Source organism: Ambystoma mexicanum, chromosome 4p (assembly GCF_040938575.1).
Source record: "Ambystoma mexicanum isolate Mex_15411 chromosome 4p, UKY_AmexF1_1, whole genome shotgun sequence".
NCBI classification, from domain to species: Eukaryota; Metazoa; Chordata; class Amphibia; order Caudata; family Ambystomatidae; genus Ambystoma; species Ambystoma mexicanum.
In genome coordinates, this window is record NC_090927.1 from 117,320,056 (window position 1) to 117,345,797 (window position 25,742).

A 25,742-nucleotide genomic window follows, 5' to 3' on the forward strand; every position below is an offset into this window, starting at 1 on the left:
GGAGATCGTATCCGCACTTCAGACATGAATTGTTCACTGCTTGCACCCCCTGGTTGCCAGCCGGGCGCCTAGACCCTTTGCCCCTGCCGACAGCACAGATGTCTTCTCCTTTGCTGGGGCGCACTCCTGCCTCCATTCTGGTTGCCCGCAGCTCAGAGACCTCATGGCACCTCCCCAGTTCCAGGATGCGGGGAAGGGTGATTCCCGGCTCCCTCAGGATCTGACGGCGCAGCTTGCCAGACACACACCCTTGGATGAGTTGATTTCTTATCATGGTGTCTGGGTCATTCCACACACACGGTAATGCCAATCTGCGCAGTCTCCCATAAAACACATCTAGAGTCTCATCATCCTTTTGGCGTGCTGCACTCATCAGGAAGCGTTCATAATCTGCGTTCGCCATGGGCAGAAAATGATTGAGGAGCGCATCCTTGGCTGCTGCATATGACCCAGTTGCTGGTTGTAGGGACAGGAATATCTCATGTACCGCAGGGCCAGCACAGTACAGAAGGGTCGCTAACTTACTGTCATCACTAGTCTCCATGGTGGCCCTAAAGTACATTTCTAACCTGTCCATCCACATTTTCCACCTTGGTCCTAGGCTTGATGGTGTGCCCGAGACATCAAATTCAGGCGTTGGCTGCAGTCCACCAGGTGGTTTGGGTAGAGGTCTTGGCGGTAAAATAGGTGGAGGCTTTTGGCCCACTACAGGGGCGGCCTGCTGCTGATCAGCGGCTGCAGCTTGTCCTTGGCTCATGATGGCAAGCGCACAGGCACCCCAGAAGTACAAAGAAAATGGGGCTGAAACTCACCACCACACTTGCAGGTAGTCCTTTCCAGTAGACAGGCCCCAGATGTGGCCAGCTGGCAATCCCACAGTCACAATGTCCCTCCAGGTAACACATAAGATGCAGATCCACAGATGTGGCAGAGCAGATGCCAGGCAATGTAGAGGTCCCAAAAATTTAGCGGGGTGGGCCCAAGGATTACACACACACAGCAGGCCTTCCTTGGTTCCTCGTCAAACACTCGACCAAAAACTGTGATATTGTCAAAAAATCACTTCCAAAATGTAGGTACTGCTTCCTGTGGCTGTCCACCACAAGATGTCCCAAAGATTGAGGCTGGATGGCTCACCGACGCTTCTTTAGAAGCCGTGACCTCCCAGGGCTTACTAATCTAAAATGGCCACCAACCGCGTGGATTCGTCCCCTCTCCGCGGCATGCTCCGATAAGCGCGCGTCATAAAAATCATTTGTGCACTTCAGGATGTCACTGCCTTTCCTGGGTTGGAATCCGCAGCTTTGTCGCCACTGTTCGTGGGCTCTGAGACCTGCGATACCGTGAGCCCCCCCCCCACTCCCGACACACACAGACACAGGACACAGGTGTGCGTAGTGTGGGCTCCCCGGAGGCTCTGTGGTCGCCGGGAAAGCCCCATTTATTTATACTTGCACGCGATGGAGTGGACGTCACTCCGCCGCGTGCGCGCCCTTAAAGGGCCAGCACCACACCAGTGATGTCGGAAATTATTTTAAAATTCCACCAAACGCGTTTTGCACTTTTGCCTCTGTACAGAAATTGTAATGGGTTATTTATAACGCGCTTAATACCCAGAGGTTTCTAAGCGCGGATGCGAGAATCAAACCTGTGCTGCTCCGCGTCGTCTCGTTGCCTCTGAGCTATCCTCCCGTGGACAAAAGAAAGGGCAGGCAGGCACTTCGCTTCGATGCAGGGACATTTTTCGTTTAGATGGGGCCATGTGATAAAAGGTGAAAATGTGGAGGTCTATGAAAGATTATGCTCGCCCCTCCCCTCTAACCACCTTACCTAGAAAAGACCCTTTCGAGAATAAAAAAAGTATAGCAGTGGCACCTACTAATACTACTCTACATTATTCGTCATTAGCATGGTAGTAAATGAAAAGCTAAAAATATAGGAATTATCAATTACTGCAACGCTGCCAGTTGTGTTCCAGTACTACCATTGCCGTCACTGCCCCGATTGTTTACCGGTAATCTTCATTACTCCTCTTCCTCATCACATTACTTACACATTAGGCTCCGCCTCTCCCACAGGGACCTTTTGTTTTCTTTCCCTCCTCTCCCCAGGAGGCATAATATCTCCTGATTATCCACAATCTGCAGTTACTATTTCTGGCCAGATCATTAGACCGTGCACACCAAGGGCGGGCGAGGAAGGGTGCGAGTGCTGTGATGAGGAAGAGTAGGACTAGGATAATGAAGATTACCAATAAGTAACTGGGCAATACCTCCACGTCCCTCTTCCCAGTACTTACCTACGAGGTATACCCAGGCAGAGTTCTGTGGAAGGGCCTAACAGGACTAACCCCAACACCCGGCGATGCCGCATCTCATCACCAATTTTATTCAACGGAACTCAACCAAAAGATGTGATTAGATTCTGCCTACTGACAACACTCCCACCCCAAAAGTACTATCCTTGGGGTTATTCACATTCAATGTATAATGTGTAATGAAGGTGTTGGGATCTGCCCAGGTGGCAGCCCTACAGATTTCCAGCAGGGAAAACCCCTGCAATTCTGCCCAGGAGGCAGCCAGACCCCCTGTGGAGCGTCCCTGCACACATCCAGATGTTTCATATGCCATGGAAATACCTGTCCTAATCCAACGACACCACAGAGGCTTTTCTTCCTGCCCCACCTGTCCCAAAATTCACCAGGAGACTCCGATTATCTAAATGCCTCCGTCCTACAGGTTTTCGAAGACCGATCTCTTCATGTTAATGGAGTGCTACGTTTCTTCTTCGGGAGTTTGAGGGTCTTGAAAAAAAACAGGGAGAACCACATCTTCAGATATATGAAACTTCGAAAACATCTTGAGAAGAAATGTAGGGTTAGACCTCAAAATTAGAGCATCAGGAAGAACCCTGAGCAAGGAGATCTACTCAAAAAAGCCCCAGTTTCATCCAATCTGCGTGCTGAGTTAATTAGAAATGTACTTTTAATTGTGAGGAGAACCTGTGGACTTTCACAGATGAAGGGGAGGTAAACAAGCCCATTATTGTTGTAACCACACCTCAAAAAGATATCCGAGAAAGTCTTGTCTGATGGGGCTAACTCCTGAGAACTGGGGAATATCCTGCTGAGGTGGTCTGCTATGAGATTCTCCACCCCTGCATGTGAGCCGCCTCTAAGGACAGTAGGTGTGTCTCTGCCCAGGCTCCTATCTTCCCTGCCAAGGCATTCAGGGGCCCCTACCCGGAGGCTCCATGGCGGTTGACATAGGCCATGGCAGAGGAGTTGTCAGTTGTGATGAGAAATGCACGAGCCACGATCCTCCGGAAGAACCTCCGTAGTGCCCTGTAAATGGCTGTCAATTCTCTCCAATTTGAGGACCTGTGGAGTTTCTCCTCATCCCACCTCTGCTGAAGTGTCATAGACAGCAGCGTATTCCCCCCTTCCCAGGCTGCTGGCGTCTGTGGTAAGAATGGTCATTGTGGGGTGATCTAGCCCAGACCCGTGGCGTAGGTTTCCCACACACAAACCCTCACGCCAGATCAATCATTAAGCCCTGTGAGATTGGGATGAGAGCCTAAAAGGATTGGGAAGCTGGGACCTAATGCTTCAGAAGGTGAACCCCCAAGTGGAGAGGAGTGCAAGGGTCTAAAAAGGCACAAGATGCCATGTGTCCCTGGACCACCAGAATATCTCCCACGCAGAGACCCAATCCTGTCTCAACATTTTGTACAGAGGGTATACAGTGTTTACAACAAAATTAAAATAGTGACAAACCTTTTCAGTGAAACATAAATAATGATAAATAACGACAAAAATGGCGAATATTTAATAAAAGCATATGTGGGGGGGTGTAAGGGATTAAAAAAGGGTGGGGAAGGTTTGGGGGGGGGTTAGATCCCCCTCAAAATAATAAAGAGAAAGAAATTCGACATTTTTTCGTTACTTTAGAGTCACTGAAAAACGTTGTCACTATTTTTCTTGTCGTTATAAAGACATGTAACCTGTACAGAGTCATCTGGAGACGAAGGGCCCTTTCATGAGGGAGCAAAACATTCCCAAGTCTGGTGCAAAATTGTGCCCCTATGAAAACCAGATCTTGGGAAGGAACTAGGGGGGGAACTATGGCAATTTATGAGAAACCCCCCAGTCCTGAGGGGCTTCACAGACCCGGAGAAGTTGGGCTTGTACTGTCCCCCTGGGATCTGCTTTGATCAATGAATCATTGCAAGAGGGAAAGAGTGGAACCCCTTGAAAACAGAGGTTAGCCAACAAGGGGGCCACCAGTTTTGTAAAGTTTCTCAGTGCTGTTTTCAACCCAAAAGGTAATTTTAGGGGGCGGGGGAAGGCAGGGGTGTTTGTCGCCCCCCAACTGTTGTGGCACACCATTTTGTCCAACTCATTTGGCAGGTTTCCCTTTCATAGATGTTATGTCCCCCCCAAAATGTTCAGAAAAGTTACTCCACTGCAAAAGGCAGGACCTGGATCTGAAAATGGCAATACCCCACCGTAAATCTGAGATATTTCTATTGAGGTGGACGAATAGCCACATGGTAGTAGGCATCTTGTAGGCCCAGTGCCACCATCCAGTGTCCTCTCTGCCCAAGGGGGATCAATTTCTGTAAGGGTCCTCCTAACAACCAGCTTAATAGCCAGTTTCATGAGGCTTTTGATCTCTTTTTGGAACAGGGAGAATTTCCGCTCCATCTTCTTTTTCTCGGTTTTCCTCTTTTTAGCCTGTCTGTCTGGACTGGATAAATCTTCCTCAGTCTCTTTGAGGGGTATCTTCTTCCCTTTATGTTTCACCATGTTAGACGGGAGAGACCACTTGTTCAGACCCTTTTCGATAGCAGAAAACATAATAAAGTGGAGATGAGGTTACAGGTAACACAGACACCCGGCCTGTGCCCTTTAACCAATAGCCACTCCTACCAGGAGCCAATCCAGCCCTAGCTTCCATTCACTACGTCTTCAGAGGAAGAGCTCTGCTGACGCTTATGGCGGTGTGTAGACACTGCCCGTGTTAGTTAAGTGGCACGTCTATAGTTGCACAGCAACAGACCCGCCTTCCAAGCTGTTGGAGAGCGCGCTTGTCAGGGCCACTGGACTAGCCAACCAAGACTGTATTTTCAAAGTGAGGGCCCGTGGCCACAGCCCATCCCAGAATCTCCTTACCTGGGACACCCAGGCTGTGTGAATGCTGCACTCTCGATTGGATCCCCTTGTCTCGCATGGGAACTGCAAGGGTCTTACCCGGCCTCCATTGTATGCTCAACCGAAGCCCGCTGCCCCGCCTGGAGTTCAGGGGCATTTATTCACTGTGACTGCTCTCCGCCGCCCAGCTAGAGGAGATATCAGATAAATTATTCACAGTGTTCTCCAGAGCCCCGCTTCAGGAAGATGCCCAGCTCCTGACTGAGAATTGTGGGCGAGCAGTAGGTATTATACCTCCAGGGTAGAGGTGAGAAAGAAATAAAAAAAAAGGCTCCTGTGGGAGAGGCAGGTATTCATAAGTACTGTAACGAGAAAGAGGGACGTGGAGGTAATGCCTCTAAAATGGGCAGAATTTTAGGAAAATTCCCGGAAGAGGCAGTATTTTCTTCAGGTTGTATTTCTGGGCAAAAATGCACCAAAGGCCTAATTTCCAGTGGTAATGGGTAGCTGAAAAAAATAGTACACATGTGGCTGTGTTGCTAAAAGTCAGCAGCTGGAAGTAAACATGGTCGGTCTTCAAGGCAGCCTCCCATCAGCTGCACTACATGCAATATGCAAAGGTGTGCTTCTGCTATGTTCCCTAAAATGAACACATGAGTTGGCCGGCATGTGGAGGCCCGAGTGGACAACAGCAAAGCATCTCAGAAGTGTAGTTGGGAGTACGGGGCAGTTATTCTGCATTTATTGCGCCTCCTCTGGTTCCCAAGCCAACTTTTGATGTAGGACCCCCTCAATGACAGAGAGGGAAGTGTGATGGGATGGGACAACTACCGGGGAGAGGTTTTAACTCCATTGGATAAATCTCAATGTCCCCACTTTTCCCCAAGAAGAAGATCCTTTGACACCCAAGACCTTAATGGGTTATTGTCATCTAACAGATCCCCCTTTTTCGGGAAGTCAAGAAACCTTGTCTATAGACTATTCTGGTCCGGCCCCCACCTTTGATTCAAACACCCACAACTCACACATAACACCTTTTGTTTCTGATGTGCTTTTGTGTGAAACATCTAAGAAAAACGGTCTAAGGGTTAAAAATCCAATGACTTCCATGTACTCCAACAACCATAATATCCAGGTACTAAGATGAGAAAGATCTATGAGAAAAACCATCAAGGAGTTAAAAGTTCAAGGACATACATGGACTCCAACTCCCATAACCACATGGGTACTGAGACGAGAACGTTGTAGTTTGTGCAAAGTGACAGGAGCCCAAAGTACAACATGCAGACTAGTTGGTTTCTAACGCCTCCAGTGCGCGGGACATTTACAGAGGGCAACCACACTATGGGAGAGATCAGTACCTGAGAGAGCAGAGACGGTAAGAGCAGTGCAGGAGAAGACAGTTATCCACAAGCTAAAGCTCACGAACGCAAAACACCCGGGAACAGAAAAAGCTGCTGCAACAGCGAGAGAGACGCTGAATACGAGCAAGAGGGACTGAGGAGCTGCCCGGAACCACGAAGTAGCTCCTGGAGGTTGATCCGTTCGAGGAAGCAGCAGTCTCCAGTCCAGACCGAAGAGGGAAGCTGGCATGTAACTGCGGAGCCGCACAGAGAGCTGAATGAAACGTCCATATACTCAAAACTGGAAAGTGGGTGAAGGAATCACACCGCTGAGGTGCGAGCGTCATCGGATACAGTAGAAGGCACCCGTGAGTCTGCTCAAAGCAGCTGGGGACTCCGCGGGCTCCAGGAAGCACACCAGCAAGTGATTGAATGGTACAAAGTTGCTGATGCTGAAAATACTGAAAGTTTGTTTGACTACGGTCATCGCAAAGTACAGATTCAAAAGCCAATAACAATAACGTTTTAATGCAGACAAAATAAAGTACAATGGCAAACCCCAATCCAATACAGATGCATGAGATGCAAGTGTGGGGGAGAAGTTTGAACCACTGTTATCATAGGTATACTAAGCACCTCATGGTAAATGCTATTCGGTACAATCAAGAACTGTGAAATGCCTAAATGTTTTGGAAGGCTACTATACCAGGCAGATGAAATTGTATAAAGATTCCTGGCAGGAGAGTATACTAGATCTGAAAAGAACCATAAAAGAAGTCCTGGCAGGCGAGTACACCAGGCACCTGTGACAGAATGAAGATTCCTGGCAGGGGGGTATACCAGGTAATCTGCAGAGTTGAAAGAAAGTCTACAGAAAGACTGTTACATAACTTTGTGAGTCTAGTACAGAACTTAGTGTTTGAACAAGAACTTTGTGAGTCCAGTAAAGACATAAAGGAACTGTTAGTTAAAGAGACATTTGTTGCCATCCCATTTAAAATCCAGGGGGAGGTAACCACCCTCTGGATCCAAGGGCCTTAACATCGGAGAACAATTTCATTGGAGTTATTCTCATACATTTTATTTTGAACACTTCTGCTAACATCAAGTCAAAGATATTACCTTGCACTCTTTGTTATTTTGTTTGTAGTGGGAGGGTCAGGATAGGAAGTTTTGGACACAAGGACAGCTTTTTAGTTACTGACATACTGATATTGACAGACCCATTAGTTTTGCTTTCTAGGTAATTCCTCTTTTAGCATAGGGCTAGACAGGCAGTTTCCCAGCCTAATATTATTTTAATAAAAATCTTTATTTGAAACCATGACCACCTTGTATCCGTTTCTCATTGCTGACTCCTCACAGAAGCCTGTGACCCAATCCATGCTTTGCCTCTATGAGCACACAGAAAAACATAGCCCTACAAAAGTGAAGACTGAATAAAAATGACTACGCTAAAATGGACAAGCAAAGCAAACTACTTCAATATTTAATAATACAAAAAACCTAAAACAGATTTATGACAAAAACAGAATTAAATCTTGGGGCCAGCAGCAGTATGATTTATGTGGACCTCCAGTTATTTTAGACTTCAACACGGACTGTGCTGGCTATGTTTCATGGCAGGAATCCTTCCCCAACCAAAAAATTAGAACAAGGAGGGGAGCCAGTAAATATTTTTAAAAAATTAGAAAGCCTAAAAAGGCCTACAACCAAAAAACACTGGCAGCCAGCAGAGCCAAACAGAAGAGATGAAGTTGAAGGATCATGGTTACTGCAGCCTAAAACATCTGGAATGCCATATAATGAGCAACACTGGATTTGAGCATATTATAGGGCCGTGTTGGGGTACAGTGGATGGAGAAGAGGTTATATATGGGGTGGGACTTTGACATGTTCTACTAAAATTGATATTAAACAAAAGAAAAATGTTATGATGGTAAGAGCACCTTCCGACATGCACAGGGCACGGCTCACGGGTATGATGGAGAGCGTCGTCGACTTAAAGGTATATTAATTGATTAGGCTAATGTAGTGCATGAGGATGGCAGGATAGCCCTACAAGAAGCTAAAAGGAATGAATGTTCCCTTTAAGTGTTAGAAAGTGGGTTGGGCACCGAGAACCAGGAATTCTTTGCTTTCTGCCATCGAGAATGGAGATTCCTGTGAATTTTGGTCCATCATGGGGGCAGAGTATATAAATCATGGTAATTATTTTCAGGGTTGTATTACAGAGGCGGCCCAGGGTGATCACTTTTCTGCACTTTATTGTGAAACCGGGGATTTTACAATGACTCGTTTATCTAGTGAGCGGGCTAGCCAATGAGCAAAGCCATCAAGTTTGTTCCTCTAACACGTACAGAAGTTGGAATTGCCCTGAGGGATGAATAATTGGGTAAAGCACCGGGGCCAGACAGAATTCCGATAGATTCTTATGCCCAAGAACCTGACATATGGACACCCTCTCACAAAGCTATTTAATTCGGTGTTGGAATCGGGACAGGCACCGACTTCTTGGATGAAGGCAGAAATAGTACCTATTTTAAAAAAAGGTTTGAGGGATCTACCACACAATGATGGGCCTATTTCCCTCCTTGAAGTTAGTGGGAACGTTTTTTTCTAGAGCTGTAATCCATCATTTTGAAGCCTGGATTGAAGAAAGAGTGTTCTGAACCACCTACAGGCAGGTTTCCGCAGCGGGACAAGTACCATTGATCAGAGTATGCTGCTATGCGGTTTATGTCAACTTGCGAACAGCGTTCCACAGAGCTCGTCTGTGGGAGGCGCGGTTAAGTCTTCATATACCTCTTCAAAGCCATTCAGAACCTCTATTCCAACAATGAGGTTAGTATTGAGATGGGGACTTGATGGCAGCACTACTCAGATTTACAGCATGGAAATGGGTGTGCGCCAAGGCTGTGTGTTAGACCCCAAATTACTTTGTGTTGTTGTTAATGAAGTAATTATAAAGTTTTTAACTCTATCAACCGATGCCCCAGCTCTGGCACATGGCAAAATTCCTGTTCCAATGCTTGCCGATGACGCTGTTCTCCGCTCCCTTATGACCTATGGGCCTCAAAAAACCACTAAAAGGTATTTTCTGTTTTTTGTGATGCTAATGGGTTAACCATTAACACAACGGAAACAATGGCGTACATTTTTATAGAGGCAAGAAACAACTGGAAAATGTGCCTTTTGCTCAAGAATTGAGTAGCGGTGCGATTGATCAGGTTGAGGAGTATGATTACTTGGGCCTAAGAGTTACTGCAAATTGTACCTGGGATAAGCACCTGGCTATGGCTGGGGTTATCCTGAAAAAGAATAGTGGGGCACTAGCGAAATTCACACATGAACATGGGAATAGAGCGGTCTGGGTCTCCCTCAAGGCTTCTAAAGCCCAAGCGAGACAGGCGCCCATTTATGCAGCTGGGTTATGGGGTTAAAATGGGTGTTGCACCTTGTCAACTATCGAAAACCGGTATTTAAAAAAATCTACTTTGCTTACCCTGTAGTACCCCAAATATCCCTGTGTTTCTTGAGACAGGTATACTGCACAGAGAATCCTATTGAAGAGCCAGGCCTGTGTATTATTGGGCGAGGACTTGGAATGCTCTGCATTTGGAAACATATAGGGAGGCACTGAGAGATCTTTAGTCAGTGCCCTGGTTTAATCACATTAAGAGTGAATTGCACAACCTAGGGCTTGACGAGCTCTGGACTAATTTCGACAGCTGGACTGGCGACTGTAAAGCGGCCATTAGAGAAACCTACAGAATGAAAATGGAGCCGGATCTCTCTGCTACTGTCAGCCAATCCCCAATGTTGCTCCTTAATTGGCTCCTAAAGTGCTCTACTGAGCATGAATCCTACTTGGATTACGTAAGCCCTAGGTTTTTCAGAGCACTGTACATAATTGCGTTTTGGTACTCTGCCATTTGCAGGCCTCTGCAATAAATGGAACCCAAAGGAGGGGGCCACTTGTCTGTTCTGTAAAGATAACACTGAGCCTGATATTCATTTCCTTTGTATTTGTCCATTCTACTTAGTTGGGCGGAAAAGATTTGTGAAGCCCTTCCTGAGAGAAAGATCGGTGAGGACTACGGATGATGCTATGCTAGTATGCTGTTGTTCAACCGATCGGGCAGCAGTATATTCGACCTCCAAGTATTTGTACTGGGCCTGTCGCAGGAGGGAGATCACTCTGGCTCTGTGAAATCCATTGTTATAATAACCTGATTAGCCTTATCCTATGCCATTTCAATGTTACTGCTTTGATTTGATCTCTGATGATGTGTATGTGTATTTACTCCATTAGGCAGTTTTTGAATGCCATATTTGCACTTCTGGTACATGTGTTTTATAATTAAGGTTTATGAAGATGTGTTTTATGATCGTATGCTTTCATCATACATTTTACCAAAATAAAGCTGAATGAAATGAAATGATAACAGGTACCGTGGCTCTGGATACTCCTGAGTTGTTGAAGTGAGGCCCCTGGTGGATGAACGTCTAACTAATGCTTATTTTGATGAGTGTGTGTGATGGTACTTCCTGTTTAGAGCTTCACTTCCTGTCAGGGACATCAGTTCCTGTCCATGATATCAGTTCCTGCAGCCATCTTCATTTGGCCCAATCTCCAGCTAAAGGCCACGAGAGACTCCTCTGGGAAGACCAAACAAGAAGAAATAGCCTCATCCCAGAAACACCGGTGACAAAATCAGAAACCAGCAAATGATTCACTAGGCAATCAGGTGATGAGAGTGTGTAACGTCTTATCTGATCTCCTTAGGGGCACCCCAGTTAAGGGTGGGACAGCAAAGGGCAAATATCAGTCGTTGACCAACCTCTTTGCCTATGGGCCTTTTCCTTCCTACTTGCTGCACCTTTGAGTATCCCTTTACTTTACTTTATTGCATTTGTACCACGCACAATGGACCCGAAGGCATGATGGCGCATACAGACAAAAAAACACGAAAAGTAGAACATATAACATTAAAAAAAAAGGGAGGCCGAAAGCAAAATAACAGCAGCACAATCGCTAAAATAAAGAACCATGAAAGACTAAATCCACAAAAAATATATTGGTATCAGTTTGCAGCTAGAGCAGCCCCTAGGAAGATATTTACATGATCTAAGATACTAGATCCGCAACCCACTAGTACACAGTCACTAGATTGCAGCGAGCACCAGTCACTCAGGTCAATCCTGCGTAGGATCTTCAGGTCCGATGTTCTGACCACTCCGGGCCCCATTCTTTGACGTAACCTAGCGAGCACCTTGTTTCGCAATGTTTCTCTGGATTCTTTCCCTTCAGCCTTCTCAATATTGGTTATCACAAAGTTCCTTTGGTCCAAGACAAAGGATTTAATACACATTGGCCCTCATTACAAGTCCGGCGCTGGACCATGGTGCTAGTAGCACCATGGTCCATGCCGGAGTCCGGCATGGTGGAATTACCGCCCCATTCCAAGGTGAGTGGGGCGGTAATTCCCCATTCACCATTTGCCCTTCCCCATTCCCATTTTTGCCCCATAGGGCATAATGGGGATGGGGAAGGCGCCAATTACGGCACCGTAAATTACGGTGCCGTAATTAGCACCAAGGTCACTTAGCGCCTTGGACTTTAACGCCTGCAAAAAGCAGGCGTTAAAGTGTGAATCAGGCGTTAAGGGTTAACGGCGCAGACGGCGCCGTTAAACCCTTAACGCCTGACTTGTAATGAGGGCCATTATCAATGTTGGCCATTTGTGACTTCCTTGTGTGCAACCTCCTAAAAGTCACCTGTTTAGGCGTTGACACTACTGATTGTTTAACGGAGATTTGACCGGGATTGGGATCAGGCAAGTCATAAGCGTCCCGTGGTGGTTCACCCGCCAGGCAGGGAGCGGGCAAAACAGTCTCCACCTGCCGGGGCAAGCTTGAAAGGGGAGACCCTACTGTGCTGTCTCATCACACTGCGGTACTCACCTATAATGCATTTGCTGAAACTCCTAAATACCTGTATCTACGCTTTCTGCAATCATGCAACAACTTCCATTTCCTATTCCGATCATAAAACTCACACCTGGAAACTCCCACTGCTCCATATCTCTTGCACCCCCTACTTCTAAAAAACAAAGCCGAAGAGCAAATCACAGCTCCCCTAACACCAATCAACCTCGCCTCTCTTGCTCCAAGTCTCAACTTCTCTACTTTTCTTACTCCATCAACTGAACATTGCACTCTGGAATGCTCAGTCTGTTTGCAACAAAACGTCCTTCATCACTTGGCTACTTTCCTACCAGCTCTCCTCCTCTAGACCTTCTTGCCATCACTGAAACCTGGATTCCTCCATCTGACACTTCCAACCTGGCGGCCCTACACAACTCCAAACTATCCTTCATTCACTATCCTCGTCTAACTGGCAGAGATGGAGGTGTCCGACACCTACCATCTTCCCGCCTCACAAATCTCCAATGCCACGTCCTCTCCTACCTCTTCTGAATCCACCATCTGTACTATTGCTGCCTCACTCGATTCACATCATCTCCATCTGGACCATTCTGTTATGAAATTGGGGAAATCCTCAATTCCTTTTCCACTACACATCACCACATTTTCTTAGGTCACTTTAACCTTCACTCTCCAACCGCTTTTCAGAAATCTGAACTACAGTCTTTTCTTAGTGACCACGCCCTCCACTCTAGCCATAACCTACCAACCCACACTGGGGGTAACTCTTTGGATCGTGTATTCATCTCCTCCTCTCTCTCAGCCTCTAATACTACTTGCATACCATTCATATCTCATCACCATCATCTCATTTCCACAATCCGACCTCTCCTCACTACCCAAGGAAATGTAAACCTTCTGCCATTCCTCTTTCTCTCTGACCTACAGTTCTCACTCTCCTCTTTCACACCTGATGCCTCTTCCACTATCACTGCCTTCTCCAGCTTGCAATCACTACTATATGACTCATTCTCCGCTCACTTTCCACTGCTAATTTTCACCCTTAAGTCTCAGAATCCTCAACAATGGGTCACCCCAGTCATACGCTCTGTCCGCACAGACATCCATCAGCTGCTGCTCAAATGGAGATGCACCAACTCGCATGAGGACCTGCAATTCTACCTCTCTGTCATGAACTCTCTCAAGTCCTCTCTTTTATTTATTTACATTTATACAGCGCGCAAGCAGCCCAGGGGCATTGAGGCGGTGTTACTTGCAATAACTTAGTTACATGGTACAGGCATGATAGCGATTGTTGACACATTGTGAATGTTACAGGAAAACATACTGTTATTACAGATATTGCTTTTGGTCATATAATACAGTATACATGAAAAGTATTCGTGCTGATGTGTCTGGCCTTATGTGAAGAGGGTAGTCTTCAGCGTTTTGTGAAAGGTGGTGAGGGAGGTCTCACCACGGATAGTGGGTGGTAGGGCATTCCAGTGAGAGGGCGCGAGATAAGGGAAGCTGGATCCGCCCGCTTTTACTCTTTTTACTAGTGGCACCGAGAGCATGTTGGTGTACGGTGATCTGGTTGATAGAGTGAAAAGGGAATTCTACCCAACCCTCATTGACTCGCACTCCTACCATTCTTGCTGGCTGCAGGGCACCCTAAACTCACTCCTCCTAAACCTATGACTATCAACTTCACTCTCACAGCTAATGTCCTAGCTGAATACTTCATTGCAAAACATTCCTAAATTAGAGACTCTCTCCTGACCTTCCTTACACTCCCTCCTCAGACATTCTAGACAACGACTACTCTACCATCATTCTCTGCCTCCATCTCCCATTTTAATCACACTAATACTGAAGAAGTACTATCTCTATTGAGGAAGGCTATCCCCTCTTGTGCCCCATCAGACCCCCTTGCTCCTCAGCCAGTCAAGCTTATTGCCCCTTCAGTGGCCTCTCACCTCGCTGAACTCCTCAACCTGTCCTTCGACTCTGCTTGCTTTCCCTCTATTTTCAAAACTGCCATGGTCATCCCTCTCCTAAAAAAGCAAGGGGCTGATCTGAACCTGCCGGCTAACTTTCACCCTAAGCCTCTCCTTCTGCACTACTCTAAAGTGCTGGAAAGGGTTGTGTTCAACCATCTTACCAATGTCTTCGACATCCACAACCTTCAAGACCCCCTACAAGCAGCTTTTACATTCCTGTCACACCGCAGAAACTGCTCTCATGAATGTCTCCAACTTAATTGCCTCTGCTAAGCACTCCACCATATCATCTATCCTAATTCTCCTTGACCCATCTGCTGCATTTGACACTCTCCTTAATACTCTTTCTCTTCTTGGGAATCGCTATCGAACCCTTACGTGGATTGAATCCTACCTGCTTCCTCACCAATTCTCTGTCTCCAGGAGCAACAGCACCTCAACTCACTCCTCTAACTGTTGGTGTGCCACAAGGCTCCCTCTTGGGTCTGCTCCTCTTTAGACCATACATCTCTACTCTTGGGGCACTAACCGTCCCCTTTGGGTTTTTGTACCAACTCTTTATGGACGACACCAAGATCGTCTTGTCTTTTCCTGTACTCTCCTCTGATACCTCAATAGAATTTCAAGCGGTTTCTCTGCCATTCAAAATTGGATTGCTTTGCACTCTTCTACTCCCCTGCCTATTAAATTTCCGTTTGGCCCTCTCCCCTACTCCTCTTCAGCTAGAAACCTCAGCATCATCTATGAATCTTTCGACAACTTCTCTACTTTTATCTCAGAAATCAACAACTGCTCGCCTCAACCTCCTAAATAGTAGGAAAATCAGGCACCTCCTTCCTTTCAACACAGCCAAGCATCTCTTAACCACTCTCGTCTTCTCAAAACTGGACTAATGGGCCAGCATCCTCTTTGGTCTCTCCAACTAGCCTCTTGACAAGATCATTAACCTTGCTACCAGGACTCTCTTTGAACGGCCTCACTTCACGCCTACTTCCTCTTACAGTCACCTGGCTGGATGGCTGAGGAATTAGATTTCTTCTACTGGTTCACAAATCTATCCACGTTATGGCACCACCCTATCTATTCTCCTCTATCCCATTCTACAAGCCTCCTCGTAATCTCAGCTCTGTCCGCTGGACTAACCTTGTGGTACCCTCCCCTCTCTCTTCTTGCTCGACTTGCATGTTCTGTCAGACAATCTAGAAACAGTCCACACTGATTTTTCCAAAGCCAAATTGAAAGCCTAACAGCTCACCTCCGAGTTATCCCCTTAATCTACATCTCGTCTCTCTCTATGCTAACATATTTCCCTCACCTGTACCTGCCCCTGTCTCTCACTTTCTCTGACTCCACTATAACACTTCTCCCATCATGGTACCATGCCTATTTTACCACTCACCTGCACTTAAAAATGTCTAATGTTGATTGTCTTTATTCTACGTAACTCCACCCATGTATTGCCCCCTCTGACTGTTCCATTTACTCCCCTCCTCAACCTGGTCAGAATGCCCCTCCAACTCACCCCATTGTAAGAAGCTCATTGCTTACCGTCAAATCAGATATCTTATCTTTTGTACGTTCCATTCTGATCAAAAGAGCATTGTGCATCCCTGTATAAAAATACATAAATAAATAATAAATATAGTTATTTTTACTTTCTTCATTGAAACCGTCTTTATTTTTGCAGTTGATGTTACTTTTACTTTAAGTTAGTTTTATTTCAACCTCTGGAGTGTTACCTCTTTTCAGCACAGACCATTATTTCCCTCATGTCATCATCATAGAACCTTCCTTCCTCCATCTTGCTGCATCTATTGACAAAAGCACCATCTACAAATTGTTCAGCCCTGATGAAGGTTCATGTACTTGACAGCCCATTAGTGCTGTACCTGTTCCATATATCGAAGGGACGCTTGTAGCACTGCTGCTGGTGCTATACCTGTTCTGTGTACAGCATGAGTCAAGCTTGCACAGTCTCTGTCTCACTATATAAGGTAAAAGGGGTTTTCTTGGGGTTTGTTAAACAGGCCCTATACCCTGCAATTGCAAGGATGTCAGCTATACCACACTGAATACCCCCAATGAGGGTGAAGCACTTAAGTGGTTGTTGCATCCTTGAGAGCTGTCAGTCTTGGGCTTACAAAGCTGTGAATAAAATAGCGCTGCAAACATACAAGCATATTAGGTAATTGCTTCATTCCCTCAATGCTTTGCGTTGGGGCTCTGAAATGGAGGTGAATTTCCAGGGATGGATACTAAGTGGCACTGTGACCTTCATGGCTCATTTACGAAAATGGCCCTTTGTACAGTGATACGTGTTCTTTCCCCACACCAAGTTCCCACAGGTCTCCACTTTGCAAGAACTGTTCCTGCTGAAAGTCTCACCCATCATTGTATGTACACATTATAAATAACCAATTAGGATATCATATCATATAATGTGCTTAATACCCAGAGGTTTTATAAGCGTGGACCCGGGGATCGAACCTGCGTTGCTCCTTGCCGTCTACCGTCCAAGGCGAGCACGTTGCCCCTGAGCTATCCTCCCGAGACATACAAGGAAGCAAAGTCTAAATCACTGGATAGCAGTCTCACTCATCAGGTGTTTATATATTATACTTAAGGGGCATATTCTCATTCGCTGGCTAGGACTCTCAGAACCTTATGCGCAGTCTTCACCACCAACCATGTGCCTAACTCCACCCCGAGGCACAGTTTCGCAGCCATTTCGCTTGACGTTTATGCCCTTCTTCATGCCCCAGTGCAGCAGTGGGCAACCTGCAGCCCTCCAGGTGTTTTGGCCTACAAGTCCCAGAGTTGATCACCGAAGATATTGAAGTCTTGGGCTGATTAGAGTTGTAGCCAAAACATCTGGAGCGCAGCAGGTTGCCGAGCATTGCCAAGCAGAGTTGCAAAAAAGAATATCGCTTGCTCCAAGCGAAATAGCCTGCCACGGATTCCACGCATTCTTGCTCCCCAGCTTCCATTTTGGACAATAAACTCCCATTCTGATCCACCTTTCGCCTCTGCAATAGCCGATCTCACAACTCAGCCTTCAATGTCATTAAGTTCCCCTACTGTACCCGGCAATTGTAATTCTCCGATAGAGGGTCTTTCCCATCCAAACCCAGCTACTCCACTCCACTTTGAACCATCTCTGCTTCCGGAAGCACCTCAAGACCCTCCTCTTCGCTTCTGCCTTTGCCCAGGTACCTGCTCACCCTGCCTCCCTCCTGCTCTGCCTCCGGCCACCCTTTGCACGGGGATATGTATTCTGTACCCATATAGTCCCCCACTTTTCTTCTGCACTTATCAGATACACCCTATCTGACTAATCATGCACTTGCTGCTTGCTGGCTGCACTACCACTTTTCATTTCTTGTATTTATTTATTTATCCACTTATTATTTACTCTGTTCTCTCCTCTGTTCCGCACGTTCCACTTCTCCCCCTTCCTCGCACTTTCCCCTTTTTCCCTTTTCCATGCACTTACGCGTTCTTAATGTCACTGGGCCTATTAAGATCGTTGCTTTTGTTCTCCCTTGTTCCCCTCCCTATGCTTTGTCGCGCTCTGGAACACTTGAGTATGAGCGCGATATAAATAAAATATCATATAATATGCTATTCCATTTACACCAGAGGTTTCTGGTGTCGGCCACACAACGGATCTTATATTTGCAAAGCCTCATAAAGTTCACATTACACCCCCCTTTCCTTTGCTGTGGACGGATCACTCACTGGGTGATCCCTTAGAGCATTCGACTGTAGCAAGACACACTGGAAATCAAGACGCCACTGGTTGCGGTCTTGGTCCGTGTCTGGGCGGTGGCTCCTATGGCTAATGTCAGCTCTACTTCAAGCCAATCGATGCCCATTAAATTAGCGAGGAATCCGGGCTGGAGGGTAGGTTCTGAGGCAGCGTCAGGGCACCAACCAATTGGTCCGTGTACTCTCTCAGAGACTTAATGGATAAAACACCACGAAAATACAAACCAGATAATCAATACGCGGGTTTCTTACATTGTTAAACAAAAGCTCATATTAACAATTAGAGCAACGTTAAAAATATTGTTAACCTGTATTGTTATGCACAAAGCAAACATGAAGCTTTTGTTATTGGCAGAAACGTTGTTGCAAGCTAAAGATATCCTAAATGCTACAGCGCAGACCCCAAACTTACAGAGTCGAAAACTATCAAAACTAACAACAAGGCTTTAGCCACAAAAGGATCAAGCGCAATGTCAAGAGAGTTGTCAAAGATGTACTTTCATTTGGCCCAAGCTCCGGGAGTGCCTGCAATCCCACAAACCGAGCCTGAAATCCAACTTCCAACCAAATTCCAAGAACCAGATGTAGATCCGAAGAATAAAAAGCCTCTAAAGGAAAATCCAGGAGGCTGCCCCCAACTTTACTCCACCACTGCCAGACTCTGCACCTTCACCAGATTCCGTCCCTTCAACAAAAGGTCTGCATTGTCCTTAACCCAATTTTGGATCCATAACACTATAATGACTATTTTCAAGGTTGCAGGGATTAGAAAGTTATTGCTTCCTCTCTATTAATTCAAGCCTGTCAAACTCTATGTTATGTTAGTTGAAAGAGTGTGTTAATATCTCTGCTGCCCAAGATTTGGAGAGGGCAGTGTGTTCTGCAGTCAAACGCTGCACTAGAGGTCATTGTTATGGTTAATTGTCTACTTTCAGTTAGGTCTGAAAACAATCTTTTAGAGGGGGTTATAAGAACATAAGCTGCATGCCAACTGGACAGAAGTGAGCGAAGGTTGGAATGAGGAATTTTGGTTTCAATGTTAATATCTGGTTTCTCTCACAAATTGCCTGCTGTCGCTCTATGAGAAGCACCTAGAATGGTCTGTAATATTAATGCAACATAACTACATTTCTACATCTGATCTTGTCAAATGGTAACGTTTACATATGAAATATATGGGTACAGGTACATCTTAGACAAAAGTTAAATAAAAAGAGCTCTGGTGTTGGCAGGGGGCAAAATGGAAGTAAGGCAAGTTACCGGCTGCAGCCGATGTACCTCCAATCCCTTCGGCTGGAACGCCATTAACATATGGCAAAATCACAAGTGAACTCTGTCAACTCAGCCCAGGCATAAACACCTCAGTAGAGTACAGACAGTTCAGAAGGTTTTTGAAATCTTTGGCTGTGCATTATCACGGTGCAGTAATGGATAAGGGCGATCATGAACATTCTTGTGTGGTAAGCAACAGAATTCCTCGTACCTACACAATGAAAACACCTTTGATAACAAAGGATGTGGTACACACTGTTTACATAATTGCTGTTTGTGCAATTGTTCAAAATACCCAACACTCCAAGAGTAAAAGTGAGCAATGGATCGGGAGTTCCAGCACAATATTAACTTTGTAGGTGTGGTTTAGGCTATGTGTCTTGCCAGCTTGCGTCTCGGGAGTATAGCTCAGGGGCAACATGCTCGTCTTGGAAGCAAGACGAAACGGAGCATGCAGGTTCGATCCACGGGTCTGCTAAGAAACCGCTGGGTACTAAGCGCGTTATAAATACCCAATCATATCATATCAAAGTAATTTTAAAAGTTTGTTAACTCCATAGAGTTGGTTGGACTGTACAATACATAGGGATGTTTTGAGATGTGTGGGTATAGATGTCCTGCTGTCGTTTCAAGTATTGTTTCACAATAAAAGTTATACCTTGTATTTGCAGCAGAATGTCATCAAAGGCACATGGCAAACCCAGCAGGCTTAGCGCTGAGCAGCTTCTGTAAAGATGGCTGGATGGGTATGATGGGTGGGTGGGTGAGACCAAAATGCAAAGGTAAGTTCTTTTATTTGTAGGTATGATAAATGCCTTTCATTAAAAAAAAAAAAAGGAACTTACCTTTGCATTTTGGCCTCACACTCTGTGATTGCCTTAAAGTACCTTTAGAGTACCTAACACCCAGACTAGGGGATGACACCACAGGGTTACTGCATCGGGTGTCACCAACCCTAGTGATGCCACTGGACTTGTGTTTACTTTCCTTAATCGTACTTTGATTATGGGCACCATAAAGCACATTTCATATCACTATATGTTAACCCACTGGAAGCCTAACATCGAATACAATCTCTCCAGGCATCCCATCGCACTTTTCTTACCAGCGTTTTGCAAAATATGACTCAATGTACAGAAAACAAATGTTTGTGCTCTCCAAGCCTGCAGCTTTAACAGAGATATTTGACATGTCTAAAGTCAGCACCACGAGGCAGAGATAAAGATGGATTTCCCAGTCACCAGTCCAGGAAAATACCCACAAATACACATGTGAACTCACAGGTATGCCTGCAGAGAATCAGTGTTGTAAATGTATACTTTATTTTCATGTTGTATGTACTTTTTTTTCACGCTCTATGTGTGATTTTAAACTAGCGTCTGAGGGCGAGGCTACCCTTTGGGCCACACCTACCTGGTAGCCTTGCCTACATCCGGGTCACGCCTACATGGTAGCCCCGCCCATCAGGAGGCGGGATGACTAAGTAGAAGTAGGCATGGGCTCGAAGACTGCCCCATGCCAGCTCCATCATTCTACCATGGCAGGGATCGAACTTCAGGGGTGCTGAGCGCTATTTATCTCCTGGTAAAGATAAAAGTGCTCCTGGCAAACGCTTTGAAAGTCCAAGGCAGGAGCAAGTTTGCGCTCCTGCTGACTTAGCCTCCTGGGAACATGCATAAATCACCCCTGTCAGCCTCACCCATGAGCGAAGACAAAGGTTGCTTCTCAATAAAACAGAGCAAGTGTGCCTCCAGAGCCCATTCCTTTAAAGATTCACACACCAAGAAAATCTATAAATAATAGAAACAGCTTGTGCACAAGTGACACTTGCCTTTCTTGCATTTAAAACGTGTGTACAATTTCAAACTTTTGTCATTCTGTGAAAAAAAGCTGTGCTTTTGAAAGAAAGTGAAGCCCATTTCACTCCTTTTCTTACAGGCAAGCAGTGACAGTACTGATATTTTTTGTAAAGTCTTTCTTTTAGAAGGCCAAATAACATATTTCCTTGCAACACTGAAAGGCTGTAAAATGTGATACACGGCTACACAAGACAATCCAATTACTTAGTGCAGGAAACACCACTCTTTTGCTTTGTTAAAGTTTGAGCGGACTATAGCTCTAAATGGAGAATACAGATTTAAAAAGGCAGGTGTAGGTTTTGCTTGCAAATCTCTCCACTTAACTTTGACTTTTACATTATTGTAATGCGCTGTGAGTTTCAGATAATGCCAGTTACAAAATAGTTACAAACTATGCCTGCAATTACAGCTGGATAGATGCCTTAATGAGACCTTTCACCGTGACATTAAACAGAGGTTACTGATGAAGACGTCTAATCTTTGTCATTGTGCTAAAAAAAAGTGTTCTAGTCTGAAAAACATTCCTGCTGCTGTAAAACGCACTTTTACAAAAATGTCCTGTTTCCTTCTAATCTCTCCAAAATATGAAGGAAGTTTCATAAACATCTCATGCATGTCAATAGAAATCTCAAGTCGGACCAGGATCTTAATGTTAGGGCAACACCTGTGCAACAGGTTGTCGGCAATAATTTAAAAAAAAAAATTATTAGCATGTTTCTAGTTTACATTTAAACCTGTTTATGTTATTTACAAACAAAAACAAAAATATATATATAAAACTCATAAAATTACTTACAAGAAGAAATGTATAAAATCTCATTAAAATAATAAAGAAGAAAAAAAAAAGAAAAAAAACCCCAAAAGCAAAGCTAAAAATGAGTACGGCCCCCAGATCCTTTCCCAAAAGTCTGGTTGTGCACCATTCTTCAATTTTTTCATCTCAACTCAGTACAGATCTTCTTTTCGTCTTCTTCCACCGTTAGTCTCTCAAAGATTTTTTGACGAAGGCCTTCAGGGCTAGAATCTCTGTATTTCTCCTCCCTTGACACATGATCACCCAAAGTGTGTTGGGAGATGATGCTATTGAATTCTGAAACAAGTGTCCCAAGTATGTTGTTCTTAAATCCTTCAGTGACTCACATTCAGTTGTTAAATGCTCTATGGATTCAAGCGTACCGTTGCAAAGCCGGCACGTGTAATTTCTCATTGAGGCTACCTTGCGTCTCTCAAGAACTTCTTTTGTAGGGAACAAGTTAAAGCGGAACCTCATGAAATCTTGTCTGAGAGTGGGAGAGAGAAACTTTATCAAGTATCTTGGAACTTGACCTCGTTTCCTAACGTCTTTCATTATCCCTCCACCACTTTTCATGCTCCGAATCCATTCACCTGTATCTATCCAGTCCTGATCGTAAAGTTTCTTCTTGACATGATCAGGGTTTTTCAGTAGAAGCTCTTCGCTCAGTGCTAGACTATTTAGTATCTCCACACATGTAGATCTCCATTCAGTTAAAGACTTCTCACTGTTTAAGGAGATGGCTTTTTGTAGGACTTCATACCCTCCTTCACCTGGTGGTTGTAAGCATTTCCTCAACATTGACAGTGATCTCCAGACCATAGTGGTGTACAGTGACACCATTCCCATTTCTCTCCTGATCACTTCTACCGGTAGGGAGCTTGGCATATTCAGTACTCGTCGCCAAAATTCTCCCTCAACCTGCTTCCAAACGGAGCCTGCGAGTTGTAACTGCGTTTCAGAACCATACGTCAGGATGCGAGTCACCTTCAGTTTGTAGAAGTTAATGATGGGTAATAGTGAGAATTTGCCATACTTGCGGTTGATTATTCTAGCCTGGGTTGCTAGATTCTTAGCTTTGGACTTCACGGCCATTGCCCCGTGTGAGTCTCCCATACTAGTGTTCACTGTTAACCCCAGGTACTGCATCGATGTACCCTCGGGTATTTTAACCCCTTGGAGACTCCAACTTCTTTTCATTCTGTGGTTTCTGTTTGTTTCTCCTATAACCATAATTTTGGATTTCTTAGGATTGATGGTTAATGAGTTTTCACACACATATTTAGACAAAGCATTCAGCTGTCTCTGCAGGCCCACTTCAGTTTGGCCCATAATTAGGAGGTCGTCAGCATAGAGTAATCTTCCTACTGGGATGCCTGCAATCCTTGGGCAGAAGCACCTCACATCTTCAAAAGCCTCCTCGATGTCAGATATGTAGAGGTTAAATATAGCCGGCGCCAATCTACAGCCCTGTTTTATCCCTGCTGATGTTCCAATTTCGCTTGACAGAGTTCCTGCTCTGTCCAAGCGTATTCTTAGTGTTGTTCCAGGGTGTAGGAGTTCCAGAGCTTCCCTCAGGTCGATCGGACAGCCCCATTTTAACAGTTTTCCCCATAAAGTATTCCTGTTTATTGAGTCGAAAGCATGGGCAAAGTCTATAGAAGCAATGTAGGTTTTATTTTGCTTAGTTGCTTTTGCCCTGCATTTCAACAAATTTATCAGGAACAGATTTAGGGCAGTTCCCGTCCCTTTTTTAAAGCCAGATTGCCATCAGTCTTGGTGGTTTGATTGTTTGGACCACGTGTTCAAGTGTTTCAGGAGTATTGCTGAGAACAGCTTTCCTACAACGTCTAAAAGGGCGATTGGTCTGTAGTTGGCAGGGTCAGACCTATCGCCCTTTTTGTAGATCGGGACCACGATTGACTTGGTCCAAGAGGTGGGTATTTTCTTTGTTAGTTTAATTTCCTCGAACAGGGACAGCATCAAGTCGGCCCAGTGCTCCGGGTGTTGCTTCAGGATAACGTTTGTTAGGCCGTCAGGGCCCTCTGCCCTTGAAGCACTTGCATTTTTTATTAGGGTGAGTATCTGCTCGCTGTCGAATTCGAAAGGCCAGGGTAGGTTAGAGAGGGTAACCTTTTCGTATCCTTCTCCCAACTGGTTAGCAAACAATCCTGCAAAATGTTTTTCCCAAGTTGACGATGGTATTGAGTTTTCAAGGATTGCGTCTTGTGGAGCCGTTGCAGAGTTTAACAGCTTCCAGATCTCGACTGTGTTCTTATTGGCCTTCAGGCCCAACATTCTCTCCCCATCTGTCTGCAATAGTCGATATTGGTGTATTTTCAGCCAGTTTTTGAGTGATTGTTTATCTTTTCTCAGCTTTTCTCTTACGTCAGGGAACACACCCTTTTTGAGTTGCATAGTTAGTTTTTTAATGGACTTTTTCTTTTTCATGAACGTCCTTGTTGAAGACGTGTTTCCTTGTGAACACACTTTTTAAGCCTTTTCCGACTTTGGCCTGGAAGATTTTCAGGGCAGTGGATCATGGATTGGGTGTATAATATTGCCAGAAACATCCCTGCTTTTGCCATTAAACAAGGGCTTAGTTAATTTACTGAGGTCCTTAGAGGATATTCTTAGCCTGTTTAGGCCTGATGTAACCTCAATGTTGGTAACGTTAAATGAGTATGAAGGCTGCCAGCAGTATTTTCGACATGACTTCCCACCATCTCCAACAGATTGTGATCACTGTTGTTCAAGTATCACGTCTAAATGACTCATCTGGCCAGATAGGGTCTCTGACGAGAAAATGTAGTCTAGTATCTTAGTATGAGCACCTCTTTTCCAGGTCGCTTTCGGTGGAATATCACCCCTTATATTAACATTCATCAGGTTTATGTTTCTTTTTTGTAGATCTTCTCTCCGATTTATACCCCTTAGTATCTTCGAAGTGGCAGCTCTTGGTGGATTAATTATCAATTCGTTCCTAGAGTCAAAACATTCCATGTTCAAGTCTCCACATACCAAGACGTCAATGTTGTTATATGTGGATCTAGCTTCATTGATGTAGTTCATAACTGTTTCTTGGAGATTGGCTGCAAGTGGTGATACGGGGTTCCAGTAGATATTACATATCAGGAGGTGGTGAGTGTGTTGACTATAACATTTTGACAGCAACACAAACTGAATCAGTGGTGTAGGGTTCTGTGCGCAAAGCTTGGACCAACCATTTGTTCTTTTACATGCTGTAATCAGTCCTGCCATGGGTCGCCCAAGGTTCCCTTTGACAGCGGGGTTCAGGAATACTTCAAATCCTTCCAGAGACAGCTCCTCTTTCAGCCAAGTCTCCTGGAGGCACAGTATGTCATATTTCTCGATTGCGAGATCCCCTTCCCCAAATAAATGCATGAATTCCCTGGTATTCCAGGAGCAGATGGTCAGGGTCTGGAAGAGGGCGATCTCTGACGGCTTTTGGCATTATGACTTCCTAGCTAGTGTGCCCGCTAGCCAGCTCCAATCTTCTCTTGGGCTACCCAGGAATATCGCTCTGGGCTGTTTATGCGATGGCAGTTTGCTTCCCAAATTTTCTGGTCCTGCCCAACGTGGAGCTTGTTTGTCTCCTGT

The 25,742-nt window shown here is 45.2% G+C and overlaps 1 protein-coding gene across 3 annotated transcripts in view; it reads right to left on the reverse strand.

Moving 5' to 3' along the window:
- The window catches only part of KHK (ketohexokinase), a 222,592-nt gene that overhangs the window by 187,775 nt on the left and 9,075 nt on the right, over positions 1 to 25,742 (reverse strand). For all 3 annotated transcript variants that reach the window (XM_069605519.1, XM_069605518.1, XM_069605516.1), the window contains exon 2: positions 15,978 to 16,039. The gene's annotated coding sequence lies outside the window, so the exon portion shown is untranslated. The remainder of the gene's footprint in view (positions 1 to 15,977; positions 16,040 to 25,742) is intronic.